The sequence below is a fragment of the Hippocampus zosterae genome, chromosome 14 (genome assembly GCF_025434085.1).
Source record: "Hippocampus zosterae strain Florida chromosome 14, ASM2543408v3, whole genome shotgun sequence".
Classification (NCBI taxonomy): Eukaryota; Metazoa; Chordata; class Actinopteri; order Syngnathiformes; family Syngnathidae; genus Hippocampus; species Hippocampus zosterae.
In genome coordinates, this window is record NC_067464.1 from 19556934 (window position 1) to 19569079 (window position 12146).

Here is a 12146-nt window from a genome sequence, read left to right on the forward strand (position 1 = left end):
TGCACCAACAAAATCATTTAAATAAGAGCTACTCCCCGTCAGGGAATCTAACCCTGGGCTTCTGCGTGACAGGCGGAGTTACTGTCCACTATAATAACGAGGAATGGAGTCTTTCAAGAAGCTTTAACTGCCAAAACACAAGCCATGCTATCAGTTAGCTGGCATGAAATTCTTCATATTAAAACAGTCCTGTGTCATCTGTTTCCATAGTGTAGTGGTTATCACGTTCGTCTCACACACGAAAGGTCCCCTGTTCGAAACTTGGTGGAAAAAATCCTGACTCCTTTTTGATTTGCTGTAATAAATTGCATCACCAAAATCATTTAAATGAGAGCTACTCCCCGTCAGGGAATCGAACCCTGGTCTTCCGCGTGACAGGCGGAGATTATGTCCACTATACTAACGAGGAACACGGTCTTTCAAGAAGCTCTACGAGCCAAAACACAAGCCATGCTATCAGTTAGCTGGCATGAAATTCTTCATATGAAACAGTCCAGTGTCATCTGTTTCCATAGTGTAGTGGTTATCACGTTCGTCTCGCACACGAAATGTCCCCTGTTCGAAACTTGGTGGAAAAAATCCTGACTCCTTTTTGATTTGCTGTAATAAATTGCATCACCAAAATCATTTAAATGAGAGCTACTCCCCGTCAGGGAATCGAACCCTGGTCTTCCGCGTGACAGGCGGAGATACTGTCCACTATACTAACGAGGAATGGAGTCTTTCAAGAAGCTTTAACTGCCAAAACACAGGCCATGCTATCAGTTAGCTGGCATGAAATTCTTCATATGAAACAGTCCTGTGTCATCTGTTTCCATAGTGTCGTGGTTATCACGTTCGTCTCACACACGAAAGGTCCCCAATTTGAAACTGGGTGGAAACAAACCCTACTCCTTTTTGATTTGCTGTAATAAACTGCATCACAAAAACCATTTCAATTATAGCTACTCCCCGTCAGGGAATCGAACCCAGGTCTTCCGCGTGACGGGCGGAGATACTGTCCACTATACTAACGAGGAACACGGTCTTTCAAGAAGCTCTACGAGCCAAAACACAAGCCATGCTATCAGTTAGCTGGCATGAAATTCTTCATATGAAACGGTCCTGTGTCATCTGTTTCCATAGTGTAGTGGTTATCACGTTCGTTTCACACACGAAAGGTCCCCAGTTCGAAACTGGGTGGAAACAAACCTTACTCCTTTTTGATTTGCTGAAAAAACTGCACCAACAAAATCATTTAAGTAAGAGCTACTCCCCGTCAGGGAATCTAACCCTGGGCATCTGCGTGACAGGCGGAGATACTGTCCACTATACTAACGAGGAGTGGAGTCGTTCAAGAAGCTTTAACTGCCAAAACACAGGCCATGCTATCAGTTTGCTGGCATGAAATTCTTCATATTAAAACAGTCCTGTGTCATCTGTTTCCATAGTGTAGTGGTTATCACGTTCGTCTAACACACGAACGGTCCCCAGTTCGAAACTAGGTGGAAACAAACCTTACTCCTTTTTGATTTGCTGAAAAAACTGCACCAACAAAATCATTGAGTAATTCCCCGTCAGCATGACATTCTTCATATGAAACAGTGCTGTGATATCTGTTTCCATAGTGTAGTGGTTATCACGTTTGTCTCACACACGAAAGGTCCCCAGTTCGAAACTGGATGGAAACAATCCCTACTCCTTTTTGATTTGCTGTAATAAACTGCATCACCAAAATCATTTAAATTAGAGCAACTCTCTGTCAGGGAATCTAACCCTGGGCTTCTGCGTGACAGGCGGAGATACTGTCCACTATACTACCGAGGAACGCAGTCTTTCAAGCTCTACGTGCCAAAACACCAGCCATGCTATCACTTAGTTCGAAACTAGGTGGAAACAAACCTTACTCCTTTTTGATTTGCTGAAAAAACTGCACCAACAAAATCATTGAGTAATTCCCCGTCAGCATGACATTCTTCATATGAAACAGTGCTGTGACATCTGTTTCCATAGTGTAGTGGTTATCACGTTCGTCTAACACACGAGAGGTCCCCAGTTCGAAACTGGGTGGAAACAAACCTTACTCCTTTCTGATTTGCTGAAAAAACTGCACCAACAAAATCATTTAAATAAGAGCTACTCCCCGTCAGGGAATCTAACCCTGGGCTTCTGCGTGACAGGCGGAGATACTGTCCACTATACTAACGAGGAATGGAGTCTTTCAAGAAGCTTTAACTGCCAAAACACAGGCCATGCTATCAGTTAGCTGGCATGAAATTCTTCATATGAAACAGTCCTGTGTCATCTGTTTCCATAGTGTAGTGGTTTTCACGTTCGTCTAACACACGAAAGGTCCCCAGTTCGAAACTGGGTGGAAACAAACCTTACTCCTTTTTGATTTGCTGAAAAAACTGCACCAACAGAATCATTGAGTAATTCCCCGTCAGCATGACATTCTTCATATGAAACAGTCCTGTGTCATCTGTTTCCATAGTGTAGTGGTTATCACGTTCGTCTCACACACGAGAGGAAAAAACAACCCTGACTCCTTTTTGATTTGCTGTAATAAACTGCATCACCAAAATAATTTAGATAAGAGCTACTCCCCGTCAGGGAATCGAACCCTGGTCTTCCACGTGACAGGCGGAGATACTGTCCACTATACTAACGAGGAACACTGTCTTTCAAGAAGCTCTACGTGCCAAAACACAAGCCATGCTATCAGTTAGCTGGCATGAAATTCTTCATATGAAACAGGCCTGTGTCATGTGTTTCCATAGTGTAGTGGTTATCACGTTCGTCTAACACACGAAAGGTCCCCAGTTCGAAACTGGGTGGAAACAAACCCTACTCCTTTTTGATTTGCTGTAATAAACTGCATCACAAAAAACATTTAAATTAGAGCTACTCCCCGTCAGGGAATCGAACCCTGGTCTTCCGCGTGACAAGCGGAGATACTGTCCACTATACTAACGAGGAACACGGTCTATCATGAAGCTCTACGAGCCAAAACACAAGCCATGCTATCAGTTAGCTGGCATGAAATTCTTCATATGAAACAGTGCTGTGATATCTGTTTCCATAGTGTAGTTGTTATCACGTTCGTCTCACACACGAAAGGTCCCCAGTTCGAAACTGGATGGAAACAATCCCTACTCCTTTTTGATTTGCTGTAATAAACCGCATCACCAAAATCATTTAAATTAGAGCAACTCTCTGTCAGGGAATCTAACCCTGGGCTTCTGCGTGACAGGCGGAGATACTGTCCACTATACTACCGAGGAACGCAGTCTTTCAAGCTCTACGTGCCAAAACACCAGCCATGCTATCACTTAGTTCGAAACTAGGTGGAAACAAACCTTACTCCTTTTTGATTTGCTGAAAAAACTGCACCAACAAAATCATTGAGTAATTCCCCGTCAGCATGACATTCTTCATATGAAACAGTGCTGTGACATCTGTTTCCATAGTGTAGTGGTTATCACGTTCGTCTAACACACGAGAGGTCCCCAGTTCGAAACTGGGTGGAAACAAACCTTTCTCCTTTCTGATTTGCTGAAAAAACTGCACCAACAAAATCATTTAAATAAGAGCTACTCCCCGTCAGGGAATCTAACCCTGGGCTTCTGCGTGACAGGCGGAGTTACTGTCCACTATAATAACGAGGAATGGAGTCTTTCAAGAAGCTTTAACTGCCAAAACACAGGCCATGCTATCAGTTAGCTGGCATGAAATTCTTCATATGAAACAGTCCTGTGTCATCTGTTTCCATAGTGTAGTTGTTATCACGTTCGTCTCACACACGAAAGGTCCCCTGTTCGAAACTTGGTGGAAAAAGTCCTGACTCCTTTTTGATTTGCTGTAATAAATTGCATCACCAAAATCATTTAAATGAGAGCTACTCCCCGTCAGGGAATCGAACCCTGGTCTTCCGCGTGACAGGCGGAGATTATGTCCACTATACTAACGAGGAACACGGTCTTTCAAGAAGCTCTACGAGCCAAAACACAAGCCATGCTATCAGTTAGCTGGCATGAAATTCTTCATATGAAACAGTCCAGTGTCATCTGTTTCCATAGTGTAGTGGTTATCACGTTCGTCTAACACACGAACGGTCCCCAGTTCGAAACTAGGTGGAAACAAACCTTACTCCTTTTTGATTTGCTGAAAAAACTGCACCAACAAAATCATTGAGTAATTCCCCGTCAGCATGACATTCTTCATATGAAACAGTGCTGTGATATCTGTTTCCATAGTGTAGTGGTTATCACGTTTGTCTCACACACGAAAGGTCCCCAGTTCGAAACTGGATGGAAACAATCCCTACTCCTTTTTGATTTGCTGTAATAAACTGCATCACCAAAATCATTTAAATTAGAGCAACTCTCTGTCAGGGAATCTAACCCTGGGCTTCTGCGTGACAGGCGGAGATACTGTCCACTATACTACCGAGGAACGCAGTCTTTCAAGCTCTACGTGCCAAAACACCAGCCATGCTATCACTTAGTTCAAAACTAGGTGGAAACAAACCTTACTCCTTTTTGATTTGCTGAAAAAACTGCACCAACAAAATCATTGAGTAATTCCCCGTCAGCATGACATTCTTCATATGAAACAGTGCTGTGACATCTGTTTCCATAGTGTAGTGGTTATCACATTCGTCTAACACACGAGAGGTCCCCAGTTCGAAACTGGGTGGAAACAAACCTTACTCCTTTCTGATTTGCTGAAAAAACTGCACCAACAAAATCATTTAAATAAGAGCTACTCCCCGTCAGGGAATCTAACCCTGGGCTTCTGCGTGACAGGCGGAGATACTGTCCACTATACTAACGAGGAATGGAGTCTTTCAAGAAGCTTTAACTGCCAAAACACAGGCCATGCTATCAGTTAGCTGGCATGAAATTCTTCATATGAAACAGTCCTGTGTCATCTGTTTCCATAGTGTAGTGGTTTTCACGTTCGTCTAACACACGAAAGGTCCCCAGTTCGAAACTGGGTGGAAACAAACCTTACTCCTTTTTGATTTGCTGAAAAAACTGCACCAACAGAATCATTGAGTAATTCCCCGTCAGCATGACATTCTTCATATGAAACAGTCCTGTGTCATCTGTTTCCATAGTGTAGTGGTTATCACGTTCGTCTCACACACGAGAGGAAAAAACAACCCTGACTCCTTTTTGATTTGCTGTAATAAACTGCATCACCAAAATAATTTAGATAAGAGCTACTCCCCGTCAGGGAATCGAACCCTGGTCTTCCACGTGACAGGCGGAGATACTGTCCACTATACTAACGAGGAACACTGTCTTTCAAGAAGCTCTACGTGCCAAAACACAAGCCATGCTATCAGTTAGCTGGCATGAAATTCTTCATATGAAACAGGCCTGTGTCATGTGTTTCCATAGTGTAGTGGTTATCACGTTCGTCTAACACACGAAAGGTCCCCAGTTCGAAACTGGGTGGAAACAAACCCTACTCCTTTTTGATTTGCTGTAATAAACTGCATCACAAAAACCATTTAAATTAGAGCTACTCCCCGTCAGGGAATCGAACCCTGGTCTTCCGCGTGACAAGCGGAGATACTGTCCACTATACTAACGAGGAACACGGTCTATCATGAAGCTCTACGAGCCAAAACACAAGCCATGCTATCAGTTAGCTGGCATGAAATTCTTCATATGAAACAGTGTTGTGATATCTGTTTCCATAGTGTAGTTGTTATCACGTTCGTCTCACACACGAAAGGTCCCCAGTTCGAAACTGGATGGAAACAATCCCTACTCCTTTTTGATTTGCTGTAATAAACCGCATCACCAAAATCATTTAAATTAGAGCAACTCTCTGTCAGGGAATCTAACCCTGGGCTTCTGCGTGACAGGCGGAGATACTGTCCACTATACTACCGAGGAACGCAGTCTTTCAAGCTCTACGTGCCAAAACACCAGCCATGCTATCACTTAGTTCGAAACTAGGTGGAAACAAACCTTACTCCTTTTTGATTTGCTGAAAAAACTGCACCAACAAAATCATTGAGTAATTCCCCGTCAGCATGACATTCTTCATATGAAACAGTGCTGTGACATCTGTTTCCATAGTGTAGTGGTTATCACGTTCGTCTAACACACGAGAGGTCCCCAGTTCGAAACTGGGTGGAAACAAACCTTTCTCCTTTCTGATTTGCTGAAAAAACTGCACCAACAAAATCATTTAAATAAGAGCTACTCCCCGTCAGGGAATCTAACCCTGGGCTTCTGCGTGACAGGCGGAGTTACTGTCCACTATAATAACGAGGAATGGAGTCTTTCAAGAAGCTTTAACTGCCAAAACACAGGCCATGCTATCAGTTAGCTGGCATGAAATTCTTCATATGAAACAGTCCTGTGTCATCTGTTTCCATAGTGTAGTTGTTATCACGTTCGTCTCACACACGAAAGGTCCCCTGTTCGAAACTTGGTGGAAAAAGTCCTGACTCCTTTTTGATTTGCTGTAATAAATTGCATCACCAAAATCATTTAAATGAGAGCTACTCCCCGTCAGGGAATCGAACCCTGGTCTTCCGCGTGACAGGCGGAGATACTGTCCACTATACTAACGAGGAATGGAGTCTTTCAAGAAGCTTTAACTGCCAAAACACAGGCCATGCTATCAGTTAGCTGGCATGAAATTCTTCATATGAAACAGTCCTGTGTCATCTGCTTCCATAGTGTAGTGGTTATCACGTTCGTCTCACACACGAAAGGTCCCCTGTTCAAAACTTGGTGGAAAAAATCCTGACTCCTTTTTGATTTGCTGTAAGAAATTGCATCACCAAAATCATTTAAATGAGAGCTACTCCCCGTCAGGGAATCGAACCCTGGTCTTCCGCGTGACAGGCGGAGATACTGTCCACTATACTAACGAGGAACACAGTCTTTCAAGAAGCTCTACGAGCCAAAACACATGCAATGCTATCAGTTAGCTGGCATGAAATTCTTCATATGAAACAGTCCTGTGTCATCTGTTTCCATAGTGTAGTGGTTATCACGTTCGTCTAACACACGAGAGGTCCCCAGTTCGAAACTGGGTGGAAACAAACCTTACTCCTTTCTGATTTGCTGAAAAAACTGCACCAACAACATCATTTAAATAAGAGCTACTCCCTGTCAGGGAATCTAACCCTGGGCTTCTGCGTGACAGGCGGAGTTACTGTCCACGATACTAACGAGGAATGGAGTCTTTCAAGAAGCTTTAACTGCCAAAACAGCGGCTATGCTATCAGTTAGCTGGCATGAAATCCTTCCTATGAAACTGTCCTGTGTCATCTGTTTACATAGTGTAGTGGTTATCACGTTCGACTAACACACGAAAGGTCACTAGTTCGAAACTGGGTGGAAACAATGCTTACTCCTTTTTGATTTGCTGTAATAAACTGCATCACCAAAATCATTTAAATTAGAGCAACTCTCTGTCAGGGAATCTAACCCTGGTCTTCCGCGTGACAGGCGGAGTTACTGTACACTATACTACAGAGGAACACAGTCTTTCAAGCTCTACGTGCCGAAACACCAGCCATGCTATCAGTTAGATGGCATGAAATTCTTCATATGAAACAGTCCTGTGTCACCTGTTTCCATAGTGTAGTGGTTATCACGTTCGTCTCACACACGAGAGAAAACGACAATCCCGACTCCTTTTTGATTTGCTGTAATAAACTGCATCACAAAAACCATTTAAATTAGACCTACTCCCCGTCAGTAAATCGAACGCTGGTCTTCCGCGTGACAGGCGGAGATACTGTCCACTATACTAACGAGGATCAGAGTCTTTCAATAAGCTCTATGTGCCAAAACACCAGCCATGCTACCAGTTAGATGGCATGAAATTCTTCATATGAAACAGTCCTGTGTCACCTGTTTCCATAGTGTAGTGGTTATCACGTTCGTCTCACACACGAAAGGTCCCCTGTTCGAAACTGGGTGGAAACAATCCCTACTCCTTTTTGATTTGCTGTAATAAACTGCATCACCAAAATCATTTAAATTAGAGCAACTCTCTGTCAGGGAATCTAACCCTGGGCTTCTGCGTGACAGGCGGAGTTACTGTCCACTATACTAACGAGGAATGGAGTCTTTCAAGAAGCTTTAACTGCCAAAACACAGGCCATGCTATCAGTTAGCTGGCATGAAATTCTTCATATGAAACAGTCCTGTGTCACCTTTTTCCATAGTGTAGTGGTTATCACGTTCGTCTCACACACGAAAGGTCCCATGTTCGAAACTAGGTGGAAACAATCCCTACTCCTTTCTGGTTTGCTGTAATAAACTGCATCACCAAAACCATTTAAATTAGAGCTACTCCCCGTCAGGGAATTGAACGCTGGTCTTCCGCGTGACAGGCGGAGATACTGACCACTATACTAACGAGGATCACAGTCTTTCGATAAGCTCTATGTGCCAAAACACCAGCCATGCTATCAGTTAGATGGCATTAAATTCTTCATATGAAACAGTCCTGTGTCACCTGTTTCCATAGTGTAGTGGTTATCACGTTCGTCTCAAACACGAAAGGTCCCAGTTCGAAACTGGGTAGGAAACAATCCCTACTTCTTTTTGATTTGCTGGAATACACTGCATCACCAAAATCATTTAAATTAGAGCAACTCTCTGTCAGGGAATCTAACCTTGGTCTTCCGCGTGACAGGCGGAGAAACTGTCCAATACACTAACGAGGAATTGAGTCTTGAGCTATCAGTTAGATGATATGAAATTCTTCATATGAAACAGTCCTGTGTCATCTGTTTCCATAGTGTAGTTTTTATCATGTTCGTCTAACACACGAAGGGTCCCCAGTTCGGAACTGCGTGGAAACAATGCCGACTCCTGTTTTATTTGCTGTAATAAACTGCATCACCAAAATCATTTAAATTAGAGCAACTCTCTGTCAGGGAATCTCACCCTGGTCTTCCGTGTGACAGGTGGAGATACTGTCCACTATACTAACAAGGAATTGAGTCTTTCAAGAAGCTTTAACTGCCAAAACACAGGCCATGCTATCAGTTAGGTGGCATGATATTCTTCATATTAAAACAGTCCTGTGTCATCTCTTTCCATAGTGTAGTGGTTATAACGTTTGTCTCACACACGAAAGGTCCCCAGTTCGAAACTGGATGGAAACAATCCCTACTCCTTTTTGATTTGCTGTAATAAACTGCATCACCAAAATCATTTAAATTAGAGCAACTCTCTGTCAGGGAATCTAACCCTGGGCTTCTGCGTGACAGGCGGAGATACTGTCCACTATACTACCGAGGAACACAGTCTTTCAAGCTCTACGTGCCAAAACACCAGCCATGCTATCACTTAGATGGCATGACATCCTTCATATGAAACAGTCCTGTGTCATCTGTTTCCATAGTGTAGTGGTTATCATGTTAGTCTCACACACGAAAGGTCCCCAGTTCAAAACTGGGTGGAAACAATCCATACTCCTTTTTGATTTGCTGTAATAAACTGCATCACCAAAACCATTTAAATTAGAGCTACTGCCCGTCAGGGAATTGAACGCGGTCTTCCGCGTGACAGGCGGAGATACTGTCCACTATACTAACGAGGATCACAGTATTTCAATAAGCTCTATGTGCCAAAACACCAGCCATGCTGTCAGTTAGCTGGCATGAAATTCTTCATATGAAACAGTCCTGTGTCATCTGTTTCCATAGTGTAGTGGTTATCACGTTCGTCTCACACACGAAAGGTCCCCTGTTCGAAACTTGGTGGAAAAAATCCTGACTCCTTTTTGATTTGCTGTAATAAATTGCATCACCAAAATCATTTAAATGAGAGCTACTCCCCGTCAGGGAATTGAACCCTGGTCTTTCGCGTGACAGGCGGAGATACTGTCCACTATACTAACGAGGAATGGAGTCTTTCAAGAAGCTTTAACTGCCAAAACACAGGCCATGCTATCAGTTAGCTGGCATGAAATTCTTCATATGAAACAGTCCTGTGTCATCTGTTTCCATAGTGTAGTGGTTATCACGTTCGTCTCACACACGAAAGGTCCCCAATTAGAAACTGGGTGGAAACAAACCCTACTCCTTTTTGATTTGCTGTAATAAACTGCATCACAAAAACCATTTCAATTAGAGCTACTCCCCGTCAGGGAATCGAACCCAGGTCTTCCGCGTGACGGGCGGAGATACTGTCCACTATACTAACGAGGAACACGGTCGTTCAAGAAGCTCTACGAGCCAAAACACAAGCCATGCTATCAGTTAGCTGGCATGAAATTCTTCATATTAAAACAGTCTTGTGTCATCTGTTTCCATAGTGTAGTGGTTATCACGTTCGTCTCACACACGAAAGGTCCCCTGTTCGAAACTTGGTGGAAAAAATCCTGACTCCTTTTTGATTTGCTGTAATAAATTGCATCACCAAAATCATTTAAATGAGAGCTACTCCCCGTCAGGGAATCGAACCCTGGTCTTCCGCGTGACAGGCGGAGATACTGTCTACTATACTAACGAGAAATGGAGTCTTTCAAGAAGCTTTAACTGCCAAAACACAGGCCATGCTATCAGTTAGCTGGCATGAAATTCTTCATATGAAACAGTCCTGTGTCATCTGTTTCCATAGTGTAGTGGTTATCACGTTCGTCTCACACACGAAAGGTCCCCTGTTCGAAACTTGGTGGAAAAAATCCTGACTCCTTTTTGATTTGCTGTAATAAATTGCATCACCAAAATCATTTAAATGAGAGCTACTCCCCGTCAGGGAATCGAACCCTGGTCTTCCGCGTGACAGGCGGAGATACTGTCCACTATACTAACAAGGAACACAGTCTTTCAAGAAGCTCTACGAGCCAAAACACAAGCCATGCTATCAGTTAGCTGGCATGAAATTCTTCATATGAAACAGTACAGTGTCATCTGTTTCCATAGTGTAGTGGTTATCACGTTCGTCTCACACACGAAAGGTCCCCAGTTCGAAACTGGGTGGAAACAAACCTTACTCCTTTCTGATTTGCTGAAAAAACTGCACCAACAAAATCATTTAAATAAGAGCTACTCCCCGTCAGGGAATCTAACCCTGGGCTTCTGCGTGACAGGTGGAGTTACTGTCCACTATACTAACGAGGAATGGATTCTTTCAAGAAGCTTTAACTGCCAAAACACAGGCCATGCTATCAGTTAGCTGGCATGAAATTCTTCATATGAAACAGTCCTGTGTCATCTGTTTCCATAGTGTAGTGGTTATCACGTTCATCTCACACACGAAAGGTCCCCTGTTCAAAACTGGGTGGAAATAATCCATACTCCTTTTTGATTTGCTGTAATAAACTGCATCACCAAAATCATTTAAATTAGAGCAACTCTCTGTCAAGGAATCTAACCCTGGTCTTCCGCGTGACAGGCGGAGAAACTGTCCACTATACTAACGAGGAATGGAGTCTTTCAAGAACCTTTAACTGCCAAAACACCGGCCATGCTATCAGTTAGCTGGAATGACATCCTTCATATGAAACAGTCCTGTGTCATCTGTTTCAATAGTGTAGTGGTTATCACGTTCGTCTAACACACGAAAGGTCCCCAGTTCGAAACTGGATGGAAACAATCCCTACTCCTTTTTGATTTGCTGTAATAAACTGCATCACCAAAATCATTTAAATTAGAGCAACTCTCTGTCAGGGAATCTAACCCTGGGCTTCTGCGTGACAGGCGGAGATACTGTCCACTATACTACCGAGGAACACAGTCTTTCAAGCTCTACGTGCCAAAACACCAGCCATGCTATCACTTAGTTCGAAACTAGGTGGAAACAAACCTTACTCCTTTTTGATTTGCTGAAAAAACTGCACCAACAAAATCATTGAGTAATTCCCCGTCAGCATGACATTCTTCATATGAAACAGTGCTGTGACATCTGTTTCCATAGTGTAGTGGTTATCACGTTCGTCTAACACACGAGAGGTCCCCAGTTCGAAACTGGGTGGAAACAAACCTTACTCTTTTCTGATTTGCTGAAAAAACTGCACCAACAAAATCATTTAAATAAGAGCTACTCCCTGTCAGGGAATCTAACCCTGGGCTTCTGCGTGACAGGCGGAGTTACTGTCCACGATACTAACGAGGAATGGAGTCTTTCAAGAAGCTTTAACTGCCAGAACACAGGCCATGCTATCAGTTA

General features: G+C 43.2%; 16 non-coding genes across 16 annotated transcripts; 11 read left to right on the forward strand and 5 right to left on the reverse strand.

Annotated features, from left to right (window-relative positions):
• Positions 1-642: 642 nt before the first annotated feature.
• Positions 643-714, reverse strand: trnad-guc (transfer RNA aspartic acid (anticodon GUC)). Its single transcript has one exon. It is a non-coding gene; the product is annotated as a tRNA-Asp (tRNA).
• A 401-nt stretch (positions 715-1115) lies between these two features.
• Positions 1116-1188, forward strand: trnav-cac (transfer RNA valine (anticodon CAC)). Its single transcript has one exon. It is a non-coding gene; the product is annotated as a tRNA-Val (tRNA).
• A 794-nt stretch (positions 1189-1982) lies between these two features.
• trnav-aac (transfer RNA valine (anticodon AAC)) lies at positions 1983-2055 on the forward strand. The gene has a single exon. It is a non-coding gene; the product is annotated as a tRNA-Val (tRNA).
• Positions 2056-2749: 694 nt separating this feature from the next.
• On the forward strand, positions 2750-2822 carry trnav-aac (transfer RNA valine (anticodon AAC)). The gene has a single exon. It is a non-coding gene; the product is annotated as a tRNA-Val (tRNA).
• A 64-nt stretch (positions 2823-2886) lies between these two features.
• On the reverse strand, positions 2887-2958 carry trnad-guc (transfer RNA aspartic acid (anticodon GUC)). Its single transcript has one exon. It is a non-coding gene; the product is annotated as a tRNA-Asp (tRNA).
• A 481-nt stretch (positions 2959-3439) lies between these two features.
• trnav-aac (transfer RNA valine (anticodon AAC)) lies at positions 3440-3512 on the forward strand. Its single transcript has one exon. It is a non-coding gene; the product is annotated as a tRNA-Val (tRNA).
• Positions 3513-4610: 1098 nt separating this feature from the next.
• trnav-aac (transfer RNA valine (anticodon AAC)) lies at positions 4611-4683 on the forward strand. The gene has a single exon. It is a non-coding gene; the product is annotated as a tRNA-Val (tRNA).
• Positions 4684-5377: 694 nt separating this feature from the next.
• trnav-aac (transfer RNA valine (anticodon AAC)) lies at positions 5378-5450 on the forward strand. The gene has a single exon. It is a non-coding gene; the product is annotated as a tRNA-Val (tRNA).
• Positions 5451-5514: 64 nt separating this feature from the next.
• Positions 5515-5586, reverse strand: trnad-guc (transfer RNA aspartic acid (anticodon GUC)). The gene has a single exon. It is a non-coding gene; the product is annotated as a tRNA-Asp (tRNA).
• A 481-nt stretch (positions 5587-6067) lies between these two features.
• On the forward strand, positions 6068-6140 carry trnav-aac (transfer RNA valine (anticodon AAC)). The gene has a single exon. It is a non-coding gene; the product is annotated as a tRNA-Val (tRNA).
• A 368-nt stretch (positions 6141-6508) lies between these two features.
• On the reverse strand, positions 6509-6580 carry trnad-guc (transfer RNA aspartic acid (anticodon GUC)). Its single transcript has one exon. It is a non-coding gene; the product is annotated as a tRNA-Asp (tRNA).
• A 233-nt stretch (positions 6581-6813) lies between these two features.
• trnad-guc (transfer RNA aspartic acid (anticodon GUC)) lies at positions 6814-6885 on the reverse strand. Its single transcript has one exon. It is a non-coding gene; the product is annotated as a tRNA-Asp (tRNA).
• Positions 6886-6981: 96 nt separating this feature from the next.
• Positions 6982-7054, forward strand: trnav-aac (transfer RNA valine (anticodon AAC)). The gene has a single exon. It is a non-coding gene; the product is annotated as a tRNA-Val (tRNA).
• Positions 7055-8483: 1429 nt separating this feature from the next.
• On the forward strand, positions 8484-8556 carry trnal-caa (transfer RNA leucine (anticodon CAA)). Its single transcript has one exon. It is a non-coding gene; the product is annotated as a tRNA-Leu (tRNA).
• Positions 8557-10890: 2334 nt separating this feature from the next.
• On the forward strand, positions 10891-10963 carry trnav-cac (transfer RNA valine (anticodon CAC)). The gene has a single exon. It is a non-coding gene; the product is annotated as a tRNA-Val (tRNA).
• Positions 10964-11884: 921 nt separating this feature from the next.
• Positions 11885-11957, forward strand: trnav-aac (transfer RNA valine (anticodon AAC)). Its single transcript has one exon. It is a non-coding gene; the product is annotated as a tRNA-Val (tRNA).
• Positions 11958-12146: the final 189 nt, after the last annotated feature.